The 18,247-nt window shown below is 36.6% G+C and overlaps 1 protein-coding gene across 4 annotated transcripts in view; it reads right to left on the bottom strand.

Moving 5' to 3' along the window:
- Positions 1–14,684, bottom strand: part of TANK (TRAF family member associated NFKB activator) — an 82,058-nt gene extending 67,374 nt beyond the window's left edge. Inside the window, exon 1 of one of the 4 annotated variants that reach the window (XM_063104635.1) lies at positions 14,627–14,684. The gene's annotated coding sequence lies outside the window, so the exon portion shown is untranslated. The other 3 variants (XM_063104625.1, XM_063104643.1, XM_063104618.1) reach the window with 3 other exon arrangements.
- Positions 14,685–18,247: the final 3,563 nt, after the last annotated feature.

Genomic DNA, 18,247 nt, shown 5'->3' with positions numbered 1-18,247 from the left:
TTAAGTGAGGACCACCTTCTTATATGAGATACAAAACCTGGGCATTTTAAAGCAAACGACTAGTTGGGTTTAAATGATAGTTCTTTAAAGTATTTACCATATATTTCACAAATGATTAATAATACATCTCTATCCTAATGAGAAACAGATAAATAATTTTGAAAAATAATGAGCAAAATATATGGACAGGGCATATAAAGTAGTGGTTAACTACATTATGGTACATCTAGACAAAGGAATACCACGCTGACATTGCAATAAAATAGAGCTACATACGGAAAGACTCCCACCATATATATATTTAAAATCTGAAACAAGAGATCACAGAACAGTATGCACGGATAAACTCATTTTCATAAGAAAGCAAAATAACATGATTATGAACATATAAGGGAGATGTAGAAGACCTTGTACTACAAGTAGTTGGGGAGAGAACTGAGAAGAGTTTCACTTTCTGCTCTCTATTATAGTTTTATCATTTGGAGGTTTTCCCCACTGTCAAATGAAGGGGTCAAAATAATGTTGCAACAGAATACATTGCTTGCTTCTCTGCTACCTCTCTCATTTAAATGTGTATTCCAACCATGGTTGGGAGGCAGATCATCTTCTTTTCCTTCAATTTCACATCACTTCACTTCCTCTACTACCCTTTCTCCCTTATGACAAGTTGTCAAAAGCATCTCCTGTCAGATAAATGACACTTTACATCTCAAGGTTGCTTTACTTTTGCTTGTTACAGCCTACCAATGACAGCACAAACTCCCCTTCGAGTATATTCCCCCTTCTTCCTGCTTGTTGACAAACAGATTTTTACTCCTGTAACTCGTTGCTAGTCAGTTTACATAGGGGTGGAGACTCTACCTAACGCCTGGGTTCCCACTGAGAATGGGGTTTGCTTCTCCTCTTTCAGCCTCGGCCACCCATTCTCTCCGTGTTCCTCTGGGGAGTTACCCAACTTCTCATTGACAAGGCTATGATGACACCTCTCAGGAAGACAGAGAGCGGAATTGTGTAACCATCTTGGGAAAAACAACAGAAAGAACCTATTAAGTTTTCTAAAGAGTAACCACGATAGCCCTTGTAAGTCGGGGTCACTCCTGACGGAGTCTACTGCTCACCCCGACACCGCAGACCCTGTCATCCCCGTTTCCCGGGCCAAGGAGTCAAGTCACCGAGATCGGACGACGCGGAGCATAGCAGGGTCTCTACCCCAGCCGTCGGGGCCGGGGCCGCCGGGGCCGCACCAAGGTCGCAGGCCCGGAAAGCCCCTCCCGGGTCCGCTCCGGGATAAAGACCCGCCAGGTTTCTCTCGCACAAAACCCTTTCCCATTCTACGAACTGGTTTTTTCCGCAGCTCTTCGGCTTCTCTCCTTGCGGCGACCCTACTGCCAGCGCGTCCCTTTCGCTCACACGCAAAAGTCCTCCCGTCGCCGTGCTCGACAGATTCAGACACAGCAATTCGTTCACGAAGTTTCTTACTCACAGTTCGGGGACTCGGGCCACAGCCCCTCACGTCTCAGGTCGCCGGCGCGCCTGGACGACTGACTCCAACCGGAAGTTGTTTTCCGTTCCAGTTCAGGGGGCAGCGCCTGCGCTCGGAGCCATTAACTTTTCGCCCTCCACTTCGCAAGGCCAGGCCGGCCCGCCTCCCGCCCCGCCCCGCCTCGTCCCGCCCCGCTTCGTCCCGCCTCGTCCTGCCCCGCCCCGACTCGTCCCGCCCTGCCCCGACTCGTCCCGCCCAGCCCAGCCCCCCTTCGTCCCGCCCCGCCCCTCGACCCCTCCCCGCCGCCCACGGAAAACATCAGCAGCGGAATGGAATCCAGTGTCAAGTTTAAGGTCGCTTGAGGGCCTTGGCTAGATTTTTTGCCAAACAGCAAATACCTAGGTCTAATATCACCCTGTGTATAAGTTAGAGTACACAAGAATCACCTGCGAAGCTTGCTAAGATGTCGTTTCACCAACTAACCCCTACAGATTCCAGTACACAGCAACTGGAGTGAAGTCCAGGAAAATGCACTTTTCAACAGATCCTCATATGAATGTGATTAAGGTGGTCAAAGTTCACAGTCTAAGAAAACAGTACATACACACACACACCCATTGGTTTTTTCCCCATCTAGTAATACTTTTTACTAAATGTACTTCCTAAAGTTGAATGGTTGGTAAATGCAAGTAGAACTTTATTAGAAAATTTCTCATAAATTAAAACTTCCCCAATATTCCATTTCTTAGCCATGATTGAATATTCTCCAAGATAGAAATTTTAGACAGAATTCTGCCAGAAAAGTATATTTCCCTGTTACACCAAGAGGATTAGTTTCTGGCTAATGAATTTCTCCCCATACTTCCGAGCTATGGACATTTCTCTCATTGGGCCACTAAGATTTAAAAACGTGCCAAGTTGTAGTGCATTCTAGTTGGTTTTCTTGAATATTGGGCTTACTTTTAAAAATTAAAGCAAAAACATAATTAAAAAAATATTTTAACAAACAGAAATTTCTCAGATATAACATTTTGACCAGTTGAAGTTTTCCTGTAAGAAGTAATTGAGTTAAACATGCTAATACAGAACTTCTTTAAAAAAGTTATTTATAAACACTTTGGTTTTTCTAGAGTAGTTTTAAGTTTACAGCAAAAACCTCCCTTTGAGAGGAAGGTCCAGAGATTTTTTCCCTACACATGTGTAGTCTTCCCCCATTACCAATATCCTTCACCAGAGTAGTGATGAAAAAGCTGCTATAAACATCTGTGTGCAGGTTTTTGTGGGGACATACGTTTTCAAGATCTTTGGGTAAATACCAAGGAGTGTGATTGCTGGATTGTATGATAAGAGTATGGTTTTGTAAGAAACCGCCAAACTGTCTTCCAAAGTAGCTGTACTATTTTACATTTACATTCCCACCAGCAATGAATGAAAGTTTCTGTTGCTCCACGTCCTTGCTAGCATTTGGTATTGTCAATGTTCTGGATTTTGGCCATTCTGATAGGTATGTAGTGGTATTACATTGTTTTTAATTTGTATTTCCCTGATGACACATGATGTGGAGCATATTTTTATATGCTTATTTGCCATCTGTATATCTTCTTTGGGGAGGTATCTGTAAAGGTCTTTGATCCATTTTTTAGCTGGGTTGTTTGCTTTCTTATTGTTGAATTTTAAGTGTTCTCTGTATAGTTTGGATAACAGTCCTTTATTAGATATGTCTTTAGCAAATATTTTCTCCTAGCCTATGGGTGTCTTTAAATTTTTTTTACAGTGTCTTTTGCAGAGCAGAAATTTTAAATTTGATGAAGTTCAGCTTACCCAGCATGGCTTTTGAGCCAATTGAAGGTGCTGCTTTGAAGATTTATGGTTGAAATAGTGGCACTTCATAAGACACTCAGAATATAAAGCTGAATGCATAAGCATTTTGAAATATGGAGGTGCTAAAAACTTTGAATAAGGAAATAAAAAACGAAATATATTTATACATTTCTTAAATATGTTTACTCTCTTCCACTCTTAGGATGTTGTAGTCACGAAGAGAAGTGGCTACATAATTCCCCTATGTGCAAAACATGCATGAATACTGGCAGAATTATTTTAGATGAATGAGTTTTGTGCTAAAATGGTGTCAAACATTTTTCTTTTCCTATAATGATGATAAATTTTTTAGACTTGCCATGCAGTATGTTTTATGAAGGTTAGGAATTGAGTTGAAACATTTATTTGAAGAATAATCTTTTAAAAGAACAACATAATTTTACTCCAGTTTTCCTTCACTCATGTTATTATATACCACAGGCTATCAAGCAGTGATGTGGCATTGGTGGTGGAGTAGGGTGGGATGAAAATGCGGAACTGCAGGTGCATTAAAAATATTTTGGGACCTGTTTTTAAACTGCTTAATATTTTATTGAGAGTTCTAAATATAAATTGAGGGACAAGAAAACCTGTCAGTATAAACACTTACTACAACTTGGAACATCAGAAATGATCTCAGTCAAATCTTGATGTGAAAGATCACTACTAAAAGAATTTGGTTGACTTACTTAAGATGACATCTGGACTAGTTGTCTGTGTCTCAGGGTCTCCAACTAAAATGCCTATGAAAAGTCAGGAAAATATGAGAACTCATTATAGCATTGGAAGGTAGAACTGCTGATGATGCCACTGTTTATGAAAGAGCGAGCTGGACTCACTTGCCAAGCCTTGTCCCTTTCAGCCTGAGTCTTTCCAGTGTCGTACCTTTTTTTAATTCACACAAAGGCACCATAAGAGTAGTTGTAAACTTACTGATAAGCAGCTTAGTGCTAGAATTTGATAGGATTTTGCACCTGTACGAACTGTGGCGTTGAAATGAGCATGCACCAACCTGCTGGCCTGAAGGATAGTAAGGAAGCTACTTGTCTCCTGGCACCTACTAGTGAATTAGATGGCAACTCCACTACTATGTGTGACCTATAAGTAGTATTTTTCACCTCTTTGTCTCAATGTTCCATTAGTACCTTTCACTATTACCCATTTTGAAGCTATGGTTTGAAGAATACCAATAATACCCCAATGGGAGTGGATAGATGTGATGCTCTGCATCCAAGCAAGTGAAGCCAATAATGAAGGGGGCTGGGCACACAGAGCTGGGCATATAACTCTCTCTAGGGTTTAACTTTTCATAGATGATTCCTATCAAGGAAAAGACCAAAAACTGTTTATGATTAATCAGGAATTCTCTTCTTCATAGTAAAATAACTAGGCAGCAAGGATAAGGGATCTCATCTCAGCCCAATGCCCACAGTGACAAAGTTAGTAAATGTCTTCTTCAAGCCAAAAAGTTAGCTATGAACTGTGCATGTATTGCCATTTACTAACCACATGACTTTACTAACCATATGCTTCAGGTTCTTTATCTGTCAAATGTGATGATAATAATAATACTTGACTCAAAGATTGTGTGTATTTGTACGATAAAATAATATATGAACAGGGCCTGGCCTACAGGAGGAACTCAATAAATATTGGCTAACATAAAAAATTTTTGTAACTTAGTTGGTGGTTCTACAGGCAGTTGATTTTTAATGTAAATTAGTAGTCATAATTATCACTTAACATATCTTTGAATGTTTACACTGAGAAAGCTCAGATATTGGACTTACTAGAGAAAGACATCTAACCATCTTAAATATGCCCAAAGGGCTAAAGGAAACCATGGACAAAAAAAACTAAAGGACATCAAGAAAACAATGTATGAACAAAATGAGACTATCAATAGAGATAGAAATTATGAAAAGGAACCAAATAGAAGTTCTGGAGCTGAACAGTACAATAACAAATGAAAAATTTATTAGAGGGGCTTAACAGCAGATTTGAGCAAGCAGAAAAAAAAGCCAGAGAATGTGATGATAGGACAATTGAAATCATCCAGTTGGAAGAGGAGAAAAAAAAATTTGAAAAAAAAAAAAAAAGAACAGAATTCAAGTGACCTGTAGGATACCATCAAGCTGACCACCATATGCATTATGAGAGTCTTGCAGGAGAAGTGAGAGAAAAGGAACAGAAAAAATATTTGAAGAAGTAATGGCTGAAAACTTCCCAATTTGTAAAAGACTGAATCTGTGCATTCAAGAAACTCAATGAATTCCAAGTAGGATAAATTCAAAGAGATACACACTGAGGTACATTATAATCAAACTATCTGATGGAGTTTGGATGTGTTGTCCCCTCCAAAACTCATGTGGAAATTTGATCTCCAATGTGGCAGTGTTGGAAACTGATTGACTCATGTGGGCGGATCCCTCATGAATGGATTAATGTTTCCCTGGGGGAGGGGGGATTAATGATTAATGAGTGAGTTCTCGCTCTATTAGTTCCTGCGAGAGCTTGTTGCGTAAAAAGACTCTGGCACCTTCTCTCTCTTTCTTGTTTCTCCTCTCACCATGTGATCTGCTTGTACCTGCTGGCTGCCTGCCACTTTTCACCATGAGTAGAAGCAGCCTGAAGCCCATGCCAGATGCAGCTGTCCCAGAATTGTAAGCCAAATAAACCTCTCTTTATAAATCATCCAGTCTCAGGTAGTTCTGTTATAGCAACACGAAGTGGACTAATACACTGTCGAGAGCCAAAGACAAAGGGAGAATCTTGAAAGCAGAGAGAGAGAAGTGACACATTATGTGCAAGGAATCCTCAATAAGATCAATAGCTAACTTTGCTTTGAAACCATGGAGGCCCAAAAATAGTGGGATGAGATAGTTAAAGCACTGGGAAAAAAGAGTCAACTAAGAATTCTATATCTGGCAAAACTATCCCTCAAATATAAAGGAGAAATTAAGACATTTTGAGATAAATAAAAGCTGAGGGAGTTTGTTGCTAGTAGACTTACTCTAAAGAAATGATAAAGGGAGTACTTCAAGTTGAAAAAAAAAAACCATTAGACAATAATTTGAAGCCATAAAAAGAAATAAAGAACTTCAGTAAAGGCAACTACATAGATAAATATAAAAGGCATTATGATTGTATTTTTGGTTTGTAACTCCTCTTTTCATTTCCTATACGATTTAAAAGAAAAATGCTTTAAAAATAATTAGAAATCTGTTGATGTGCATGCAATGTATAAAGATATGATTTGTGACAACAACACATAAGGGGGAGATTAAGCTCTATAGGAGTAGAATTTCTGTATGTTACTGAAACTAAGTTGGTATCAATTCAAATTAGCTTGTTACAAATTTAGATTTTTAATTGTAATCCTTGTGGTAACCACAAGAAAATATCTGAAAGAAAAAAAAGACACACACAGACACACACACAAGAAAACAAGAAGGAAATAAAATGGTACACTGCAAAGAATCAAACACAAATGAAGGAAATAATGGAGGAAGTGAGGAACAGAAAAGTGGTATAAAACATACAGAAATTAAACAGCAAAATGGCAGAAGTAAATCCTTTCTTATCGCAATTATGTTAAATGTAGATGGATTAACATCTTCAAAAGTCAGAGCTTGGCAGAATGGATAATGCAACATAATCAAATGATCAAACTATATGCTGTCTACAAGAGACTTACTTTAGATGCAAAGACACAAATAGATGAAAGTGAAAGGATGAAACAAAGATTTTCCATGCAACTAGTAACCAAAAGAGATGGGAGGTGCCTATACTAATAGACAAAATAAACTTTAAGTTGAAACTTGTTACAAGAGACAAAGGACATTATATATTAACAAATGATCATTCATCAAGAAGATATAGCAATTACTCACGTATACCCACCAAACAGCAGGGCCCCAAAATATATGAAGCAAACACTGAAATAACTGAGGGGAAGAATAGACAGTACTACAATAATCATTGAAGCCTTCATTATGCCACTTTTAATAATAAATAAAAAACTCAGAAAATCAAAAAGAAATAGACAACTTGAACAACACCATAAACGAACTAGTCCTAACAGTCATATATAGAGCATACCAGCAAAAGCAGAATACACTTTCCTTTCAAGTGCACATGGAACCTTCTCTGGAACAGACTAAATGTTGGGCCACAAAAAAGTCTCAGTGTATTTAAAAAGACTGAAATCATACAAAGTATCTTCTCCAACCAAAATGGAACGAAGCTAGAAATTAACAACACAAGGACAACTGGAAAATTTATAAATATGTGCCAGTTAAGCAACTCATTCTTAAACAAAGAATAGGTCAAAGAAGAAATCACAAGGGAAATTAGATTTACTTAGAGATAAATGAAAACAAAATTTCAACATACCGAGATTTATGAGATGTGGTGAAAGCAGTGCTCACAGGGAAATTAATAGCAGTAAATATCCACATTAAAAAAGATGAAAGATCTGAAATCAGTAACCCAAATTTATACCTCAAAGAACTAGTAAATGAACAAACTAAATCCAAAGCTAGCAGAAAGTAGGAACTAATGAAAATTATAGCAGAGATAAATGAAATAGAGAATAGAAAAACAATATAGACAATCAATGAAACCAAACGTTGGTTCTTTGAAAAGATCAAGAAAATCAACAAAACTTTAGCTAAACTGGTAAGAGAAAGAGAGAGAAGAGACATAGAACTAAAATTAGAAATGAAAGTGGGGACATTACCACCAATCAAATAGAAGTAAAAAGTATTATAAGAGAATACTATGGAACAGTGTGCTACACCAATACAAATTAGATAACCTAGACAAAGAAGAAATAGAAAATCTGAACAAACCTGTAACAAATAAAGAGGTTAAATCAATAATCAGAAATCTCCCAACAAAGAAATGTCCAGGACCAGGTGGCTTTACTGATGAATTCTACTAAGCTCTTAATGAAGAATTAACACCAAATCCTTCTCAAACTCTTTTTAAAAAAATAGAGGATGAGAGAATACTTCCTAACTCCTTCTATGAGGCCAGTATTACCTTAATGCCAAAGCCAGACATTGGTACCATAAGAAAGGAAAACTTAAAACCAATATTTCTTATGAATATAGATGCAAAAATTCCCCGCAAAACACTAGTAAACCAAATACAACAGCATATTAAATGGATTATACATCATGACCAAGTGTAATTTATCCCTGGAATGCAAGGGTGGATAAACATAAGAAAATTAAGCAACACATTCTTAAACAACCAATGCATCAAAGAACTTCCTCAACACTATAAATAGCATTTATGAGAAACCCACGGGTAACATCATATGAATGGTGAGAGACTGAAAGCTTTCTCCCTAAGATCAGGAATAAGACAAGGGTGTTTCTTTCACCACTGCTATTCAGTATCATCTAGAAAGTTATAGCCAGAGCAATTAGACAAGAAAAAGAAACAAAAGGCATCCAAATGGGAAAATAAGTGAAACTATCTCTATTCTCAGATGACTTTATCCTGCATGTAGAAAAACCCAAAAAATCCACAAGAAAACTACTAGAGCTAATAAATGAATTTAGCAAAGTTTCAGGGTACAAGATAAACACTCAAAAATCAGTTGTGTTTTTATATACCAGCAATGAACACTCCTAAAATGAAATTAAAAAAAAAAAATTTTCATTTACAACAGCATCTAAATGAATAAAATACCTAGGAACAAATTTAACCAAAAAGGCAAAGGACTCGTACATTGAAAACTACGAAGCGTTGCTGAAAGAAATTACAGAAGACCTAAGTAAGTGGAAAAACATCCTGTGTTCATGGATTGGGAGACTTAATATTGTTGTGATTGCAATATTCCCCAAATTGATCTACTGATTTAATGTAATCCCTATCAAAATTTCAACAGCCTTTTTATTTTTTTCAGAAATGGAAAAGCTGATCCTCAAATTCATATGGAATTGCAAGGATCCTCAAACTCATATGAAATTGCAAGTGTAGCCAAAAGAATATTGAAAAGGAAAAACAAAGTTGGAGGACTCACACTTCCCAACTTCAAAATTTGCTACAAAACTACAGTAATCAAAACAGTATGGAACTGGAATAAAGATAGACATTTAGACCAAAAAAATAGAATTGAGAGCCCAGAAATAAAACCTTACAAGGGTGTCAAGAATATCCAATGGAGAAAGAATAGTCTTTTCAACAAATGATGCTGGGACAACTGATAACCACATTCGAAAGAATAAAACTGGACCCCTACCACACACGATATACAAAAATTAATCCAAAATAGACATAAATATTAGAGCTAAAACCATCACATGCTTAGATAAAAACATGGGGGTAAATTATCATGACCTTGGATTTGACAATGAATTTTTAGATATAATACCAAAATCACAAACAAGAAAAGAAAAAACAAGTTGGACTTCCTAAATATGAAAAACACCTTTGTGCATTGAAAGACATTATCAAAAAACTAAAAAGACAACCTACAGAATGGGAGAAAATATTTGAAAATCATATATTTAATAAGGGTCTGGTATTTAGAATATATAAAGAACTCTTACAACTCAACAACAAAAAGACAACCCAGTTAAAGCATGGGTAATGAACTTGAATAGGTATTTTTCCAAAGAGAATGCACAAATGGCCAGAAAGTCATGAAAAGATGCTTGACATCATTAGCCTTTGGGGAAACGTATATCAAGACCACAGTGAGGTACCACTTCACATTCACTAGGATGGCCATTATAAAAGAACAAACAGAAAATAACAAGTGTTAGCCAGGATGTGGAGACGTTGGAAACCTTGTACATTGCTCGTGAGAATTTAAAATGGTTCAGCCACTGGTTGTTTTTTAAAATGTTAAACATGGAACTACCATATGACCCCACAATTCCACTGCTAAGTATGTACACATATAAATCGACAACAGGTAATCAAACAAATGCATTTAAATTCATGTTCATAGCAGCACTTTTTACTATAGCCAAAAAATTAAAACAGACCAAATATCCTGTGTATCAATGGATGAATGGATAAACAAATTGTGGCATATATAAAGATACTTCAAAAAGTTCATGGAAAAACAGAATGAAAAGATAATGCAAATCTTTCCATGAAGTTTTTGAAGTACCCTTATGCATGTAATAGAAACATTATTTAGGTATAAAAAGGAATTAAGTTCTGATACATGCTACAATATAGATTAACCTCAAAAACATTATGTTAAGTTAAAGAAGCCAGATAGAAAAGGTCACATATTGTATGATTTCACTTATATGAAATACCTGGGGGCCAGCCCGGTCCTACTCTGTGGCTCACTCTGGAGCCTGCAGCGCTGGTAGCGCGGAGGCCATGGGTTCGGATCTTATATAGGGATGGCTGGTGCGCTCACTGACTGAGCGTGGTACAGACCACACCATACCGGTCAAAAAAAAGAAATATCGGGCCGGCCCTGTGGCGCACTCAGGAGAGTGCAGTGACGCTCCCGCTGCAGGTTCGGATCCTATATAGGAATGTCCGGTGCACTCACTGGCTGAGTGCCGGTCACGAAAAAGACAAAAAAAAAAAAAAAAAAAAAAAGAAATATCTGGAATAGTTACATCCATAGAGACAGAATGCAAATTGGTGGTTGCCAGGAGCTGAGGGGAGAAGGAAATACAGAGCAACATTCAATGGTACAGTGTTTCCTTTATCAGGGATAAAAATGTTTTGAAAATAGAGGTGGTGGTTGCACAACATTGTGTACTAAATGGCACTAAACTGTTCATTTTAAAATTATTAGTTTTATGTTATGTGAATTTAACCTCAGTTTTTAAAAAGAGAAAAAAGGAAAAAAATAAAAATATCTGAATAAACTATTGACTTGAGTTGAAAATAATGTACCAGTACTGGTTTCATTAATTGTGACAAATGTATCACACTAGTGCAAGATGTTAATAATTGGAGACACAGAGTGGTGAGGGGAGGCAGGGTGGCATATGGGAACTCTTTGTAAGGTTTGCTCCATTTTCCTCTGAATCAAAAACTTTTAAAAAATAAAGGCTAATAATGAAAAAAATTTTCCTGTCCTAAATAACTCTTTGATCAAAGAGGAAATAAAACTGCAATTAAAAATTGTAAAATAATGATAATGTGAAAGTGACATATCAAAAGTGTAAGATATAGTGAAAATGGTACTAAAAAATTTCTAGCCTCAAATATTTTCATTATAAAATGAGATATAATAAAAATAAATGAACTAAGTATTCAACTCACAAACTGAGAAAAGTAAAAATAAAATTGTCTAAAATAGGCATTAAGAAAATATAAATAAACATAGAAGCAAAAGCTAATTATTTAAAAAGTAGCTAATTTTAAAAGTGATACATCCAGGAGATTGGCTCTGTGATATTTCCAATCAGAAAGAAAAAAAAAAAAGAAAAGAAAAGAAAAGAAAGAAAGAGAGCAAGCAAGAAAACAAATGGACAAAACGAGTAATGAAAAAGGTTATCCACATAGTAATGGAAATGATAAAAAAAAAAGTATAAGAGATAACCATGTATGCTAATACATTTGAAAAATTTGATAAAAGGAATAATTTTTAAGCAAAAACAAATAACCTAACCTACAAGAAAAAAGCAGCATAAAACCTGATTAAATCAGTAACAACAGAAGACATTGGAAAAGCTTTTAAAGAATTCTTCCAAAAAGGGGTGCTAAGGCCAAACAGTGTTATAGTTTCGTTCCTTAAACATTTCAAGGAACAGATAATTCCTATTAAATATTTTTTAGAACATAAAAAATTTCAGTATTTTTATAATTTTACTTAATAAAGGTAGCCTAACTCTAATATTGAAACCTATCAATGATGCGTTCCAAAAAGTACAGATTAACATAAATACAAATGCAAAAATTCTCAGTAAATTACAAGCTCTTTTTTCCAGCATACATTTTCTTACTATAAATTGGATATAAGCCTAATCAGTGTGGACACATATTTTGCATACCACTGTTGTTTGTAACTGAATCGTGGTCTGCAGCTAGCATTGTCATAGTAGGACGAAAGCTTTTTGCACAACACGTAGGAACAGCTGCTTTGTTTGAGTATCTGGTTGCTCTGCCTGGATAGGGTTTCTTGGCTGTTGCCACATTGTTTTTGTTCTTTTCTGTTAGTTTGAGTTGTGAACTGAATTGTGAAGCCAAAATAATAGAGGAGAGGCGTCTAAGCATGTGGATTGAAGAGAAGAAAAGGAAATGTGTAGGTTGGGTTTGGTTCATTTTGATCAACCAATTTATTATTTTAAATACAACAATAACAAAATATAGTTTTTAAGTATGAATCTACCTTTATTACAGAAGCAATCATATTAATAATATGATTTTTGATAACATGGAATTTTTTTAAAAATGCAGCTACCGAATTGTGTAACAGCAGAGCACTATAAAGTTTGAAACAGAAAAACCACACAGTTGTCTCTAATGATACCAAAAAAGACACTGAATATAGTTTAACATGAAGTCTTGATTTTTTTTTTCTGAAATATACCCTTAGTAAACTAGGATGTTTGGTAGTTATTTGGTTTTATGATAAATGCATTTATCTCAAACCAACAGCCAATGTCATTCTTAATGTTAATCACTTAGGGAAATTCCCACTGTGATCAGCAACAAGACAAGGTTGACTGCTCTCTCCTCTGTTATTAAATATTATTCCAGAAATTCTGGCCAATGTGGTGAGAAGAAAAAGGGAGGAGACATAATTATATTTTTTGTATCTAGGCATCACATGTGAATTATCTAAAATAATGCAGAACAAATGAGGATCAATAAAATGGCTGGATGAAAGATAAAGTTATGAAATTAAGGTGCCAGCAGTAATTAGTCAGAAAATATAGTCGAAAGAATATTCCTATCCATATGACACCCTACTATGCACACGAGAAGACAAAACAAAATATATTGGACTACATTTTACAGTAAATAAAGAACCTTTTTATGTTTACTGAGGTCTTAGTAATGCATAGAGAGACATAAAATGTTCACAGACAGAAGGTTCTATAAGGATGATCATTTCCCTCAAATTAGTGCATAAGTTTTGGGAAATTCCAACCAGAGCTTTTTCAGGGGAATTTAATAGATTTATTTTGAATCTCTAGTTAGCCATCTCTTTCATGGTCATGAGTGTTTAAGAGAAATAACTGGGCACTGCTCTAGGGCCCCGACTAGCTGCTGGGCAGGTTGGGCTAGGTATACAGCCCCATGTTCACCCCCAGCTCTGAAGCTGACTGCACGGAGGCAGACTAGGTGTCCACGTATGCACATGTTGAAGTGTACCCTGGAAGGACTGAGGAGGTGGGGGTGGGTGAGAAGTGAGACCTAGCTTCCAGGAGTGACCTGGCTGCTTTGTGACCTTGGCCAAGTCATCTTCCTCTTCCCTCCATCATATTGCAGTTTGGATAAGACATTTTCCAAATAACTATTTTAATATTGTAAGAAATCAGGGCAGTGGTAACAGAAAGTCGTGAAAAAAGAAGTGACACAAACTTACATATAAGCCCTGGCTCTGCCACTTACAACCTGGAAGATCCTGCGACCATTTTCTTCCGGCAGGCACTCAAGAAATGACAGCTGTTAATATAACTATAGTGATAATGGTTCTTGATGTTTAATCTTTTTGAACTATCAACTTTTCCAGGGTTATTCTTAAGAAAATAACAAGAAAATACTACACGATCTTTAATACTCATTTTTGATTGTGAAAATAAAAGGGCCAGTTGGTAACAGAACTAGATCAGTATACTTGTGTAAGTATAAATGTTCTAAGATAGGAAATGCAGAGTTGTCTATAAGGTTAATACTTTAGTGTAAAGAAATATTCATTATTATGTGCTTCTTATGAGATGGAAAAATACTAAACGTGAGTTAATGTTTGAATAGACATGCTGGATCAGGATAGAATTGATTTTTTAAAGTATAACCAAAAAAAGTATAAATACATACAGTATTAATTTACTTTTCAATCTAGAATGCTATATACAACTAAACTTAGGCCAACTATCTTTCAGTCTTATATTATGTTATAAAATTCACTCATTGGAGAAGGCTTATTTTCTAGCTACAAACAAAAAAAAATCATTTCAAGTAGAGACATAAATTCTATCTTAAAAGTTAGGAAAAATTGAAAAGATATGGTATTTTAAATTTCCCTTGGGTCTTGGCTAGGACCCATTTTTTAAAGGCTCATTTCTAACTACGACAATGAATAAAAGGCATTATTGAATCATGTTATTAATTACTCACTTAGCAAAAGAAGGAGTGGAACAAATCTGCAGCACTTCAGCTTAAGACATCCAAGCCACCTTGCTAGGTTGAGAATTGGTGGGAACTGTTAAAACTTAATTACCTCTTCTTCAGGTTACAAGTCTTCCTTCACAGGTTATTTCTCTTTAAAGATGTAGGAAGTTATATAGTCTGGAAGTTTTTTCCACAGGCTCTACCAGTGCCGCCCAAACTGTCCTGAGCTCTCCCTTCTGTTGAACTGGGAACTTCCACTGAGAAATCCCCTGACTTGAAGACTTCCTTATTTGTAGCTATCAACAGCCAATCATGGCAAGATATTGAAATGAAGCAAAGACTACCAGAAGATATTCTGTAAACCACCCGTGACTGTAGCTCTGACTTCCTTTTGAAGCAAAGATTCTTTACTTGAATAGTTAAGGCATTTTAACAAAAAGCCAGAAATGATAAACATAAAAATATCTTTGGATTAAGCATAAGTTCATCTAAGAAAATTTAAAAGTAAGTTTATTTGGTAAATGGCTTTTTGGCTTTTAAGAAGTCACTTTTTAACCTAAGCAATATATTTATAAATAGTAGGCAAAGACCAAATTTGACTCTAGTTGTCTTTGTTTCATGATCTACAGAGGTTACTGTGATGAAGCCTAGGAATAATAAGGTTTATGCTGGATTCCAAGAGCCTGACCTCAAGTACTCAGAAGAGGGACAAAGCAAAGAAGTCTCTTAAGACAGCTTTTCTGCTCTGAGAAGTAAGGTTCACTGTTCATGTGAACGAGTGTATGTTCCAGCACACTGGGGAAATGCTTTACAAATGCATGTGTTTCTCTCAGGCTACTTGAAGCCAAACATCAAGTTTTACATGCAAATAGAAGGCAGCATATGCACCAAAGACATTTTTCTTTGTTATAAAATTTTAGAGCTGGAAACATCCTTAGACATTTGTTCCATTTTCTTTTTATTATATACGAGGAAAAAGTAGATGGTAAATGCTCAATATCACAAATAAAGTTAGAAGCAGCACTTAGATTAAAGTCTGAGTCTTGAATCCAGGTGTATTTCCTTTTTTTACTGTACTACGTTCTTGGTGTATCAAATTACTGAACTGAAAAAAAGACTGTCGCATTTGAGTGGTCTCCTTGTTCAGTTCCTGCACTTTACAGAGAAGAAGTCTGAGCCTTACTCAAAGTTCCATGGTTCATAAAAGGACTAGAATTTATCCGGTTCTTAGTCTAGTTTCTTTTCTACTTTAAAACACTTCTCTCTCAAATTATATGATAAATAAATCTGAGATATTGCTACTTGTGATGAAATTATTCTATACATGAAATTTTGAAAGTATCTAAAATGCTGAATAAGCTTATGATTAAAAACATTCCATTTACTTACCTAACATATAATGAAGTATTAAATTTCCTTTAGCACTTTGTGCTTTATAATTATCTTACTGATAAAATATCAAACATTAACCAGTCTTGTGTGCCATGGAAAAATAACATCTATCTAATGCTGTAAATACAGCAAAACAAAAGCACAGAAAACTGAGATAGTCACTGGTGAAAGGAAACCTTACTTCTCAAAAGAATTTATATTTTTGAATGAGCAGAGTTTTAAAAACACTGTCCTTACTCCTTACATTCTTATGCTTAAGCTGTAACCTAAATTAATGACTGAACTTTTATCAGTAGGGATATGCAGTTGGCATGCTTGCTCAATTATTTATTCAATAAACATTTATTATTTCAAAAAAGCTGTGCTCCTGTCTTAACTGGGAAATGCCCCTTTCTTTGGTCTTTCATCCTGTGGCCCCTCCCTCGTCTGCTTACTTTGGCATTTGAGCTTGGCTGACACCCAAGCTCCTGCAGAACTGGCTAGTCCTGGGTATGTTGGTTTCAACCTGGTGGGGCGTTGCTTGAGAGAGGGTCCTGAGGCCAAGACAGAGAAGCTATAGTTAGAGGTGCTTTTTGAAGGAATTTTGTCCAAGTGCATGAAATTTAAAACCTATGCCACCAAACAGTTCTGGCTCTAGGTAAAATATGTGAGGCAGATGGAAGTTTTAATTTTTGTTGTCTCTAGTGCTTTTTTTTCCCCCCTTATTCCCCCACCTTCTCACCCTGTCTTTTTTTCCTCTTAGAGTCATAAACCATGTGACCAGGGCAGATAGAAATGCAGAAATTCCTGTAGGGGAGGAAGGAGCAAACTGGCACCAAGCCAGGATTGACAAGGGTGAGAGTACAATGATGAGGGTGGGAGGATGAGGGGCTCCAAGCTCAAGCTAGAGGGTGGGAGGCAAAAGTCAGGTTCCCATTCAGGCAAAGATAAATGGCCAAGGGGGTTGCTAATCAAAGAATGAGGACATCACCACTATAGGACAACAGGATTCTCAGGGAGGGTCTGGGTGAAAGGCTTCCCTAAGAATAATCCTGGAAAGCAAAGTCTTCCCTGGAAAAAGTGGAGGGCAAGGAAGCCAGGTCTCTTAATTGCTGGCTGGGATTTAGTGATAGGTCACTTCCTTCAGGGGAGACACCCAGGTGCCTGTGATGCTGGCCAAGAAGCTAGGTAGGCAGCCAGGCTGCCTGGGGTGGGTGTTTGATTGAGAAACTTGGTTCAGATGTTCACATGGGCACCTGCAGGATGAATCCATGATCCAGGCATGGTATCTGTAGGAGCAGTAGAATTTTCTAGACTCTACTTGCTAATGAGCCAATGCTCCAGGATTTTATTGGCCCATGGCCACAGCAGGGCTGACCCTAAAATGTAAGATCTCACGTAAATGGAGGGTTGGGCACTGCAGGGATGATGGATACTGCTTTTCTACTATATCTATAAACTGTACCAGGGAAAGTAGCTGGTATTACTAGCTTGCAACTTAACATAAATTTATGTCAAATATTGCTTCTCAAGTGGGAATACTGGCATTTTATGTCTTCGTTGTAGAATTAAAGTGCCCTATTTAATGGAATTTCTGGCCACAGGGAATGGATAAAGGGGATTTGGTGGAAGTAGGGAGAGGGGCAGGGTAGGAAAAATGTCCTTACTCCTAGCTGTAACATAAGTTAATGACTGGCCTTTTATCAGTAAGGACATGCAGTTAGCATGCTTGCTCAATTATTTATTTAATAAACATTTATTGTTTATTATGTGTTAGGCTCCATGCATGCTGGGTGCAAGAGTTATTAAAATGATTTTTTTTTTTTGCCCTTGAGGAGCTCGTGGCTTTAAGGAAGAGACAGACATGCAACAACATTTTACTCTGCCCATTGACAAAGTCGAAAGCAGGGATATGTACCAGGTGCATGGGAATGTTGAAAAGGGATTAAAATCTCCAATGAGGTAATAATGACTAATACCTATATTGCATTTACTATGGTCTTGGCACAATTCTAAGTACTTTGCATGTATCATTTCATTTAATCCTTATAAGTACTCTATGAAGGAGATGCTCTTTTATAGTTAAAAAAAAATTAAGAGGCATAAAGAAGTTAACTAACTTGACTAAGTACATATAGCTAGTAAGTGGAAACCCAGGCCTCCATCTTCAGTGTCCATACACTTAACTTCTTTACTATAATGCTGCTTGGATGTCCACTATAGTGCACTTTATGTAGTGCAGATTTTCTCATTCAT

The sequence above is a fragment of the Cynocephalus volans genome, chromosome 1 (genome assembly GCF_027409185.1).
Source record: "Cynocephalus volans isolate mCynVol1 chromosome 1, mCynVol1.pri, whole genome shotgun sequence".
NCBI lineage: Eukaryota > Metazoa > Chordata > Mammalia > Dermoptera > Cynocephalidae > Cynocephalus > Cynocephalus volans.
This window is presented reverse-complemented; position numbering and strand designations above follow the sequence as displayed.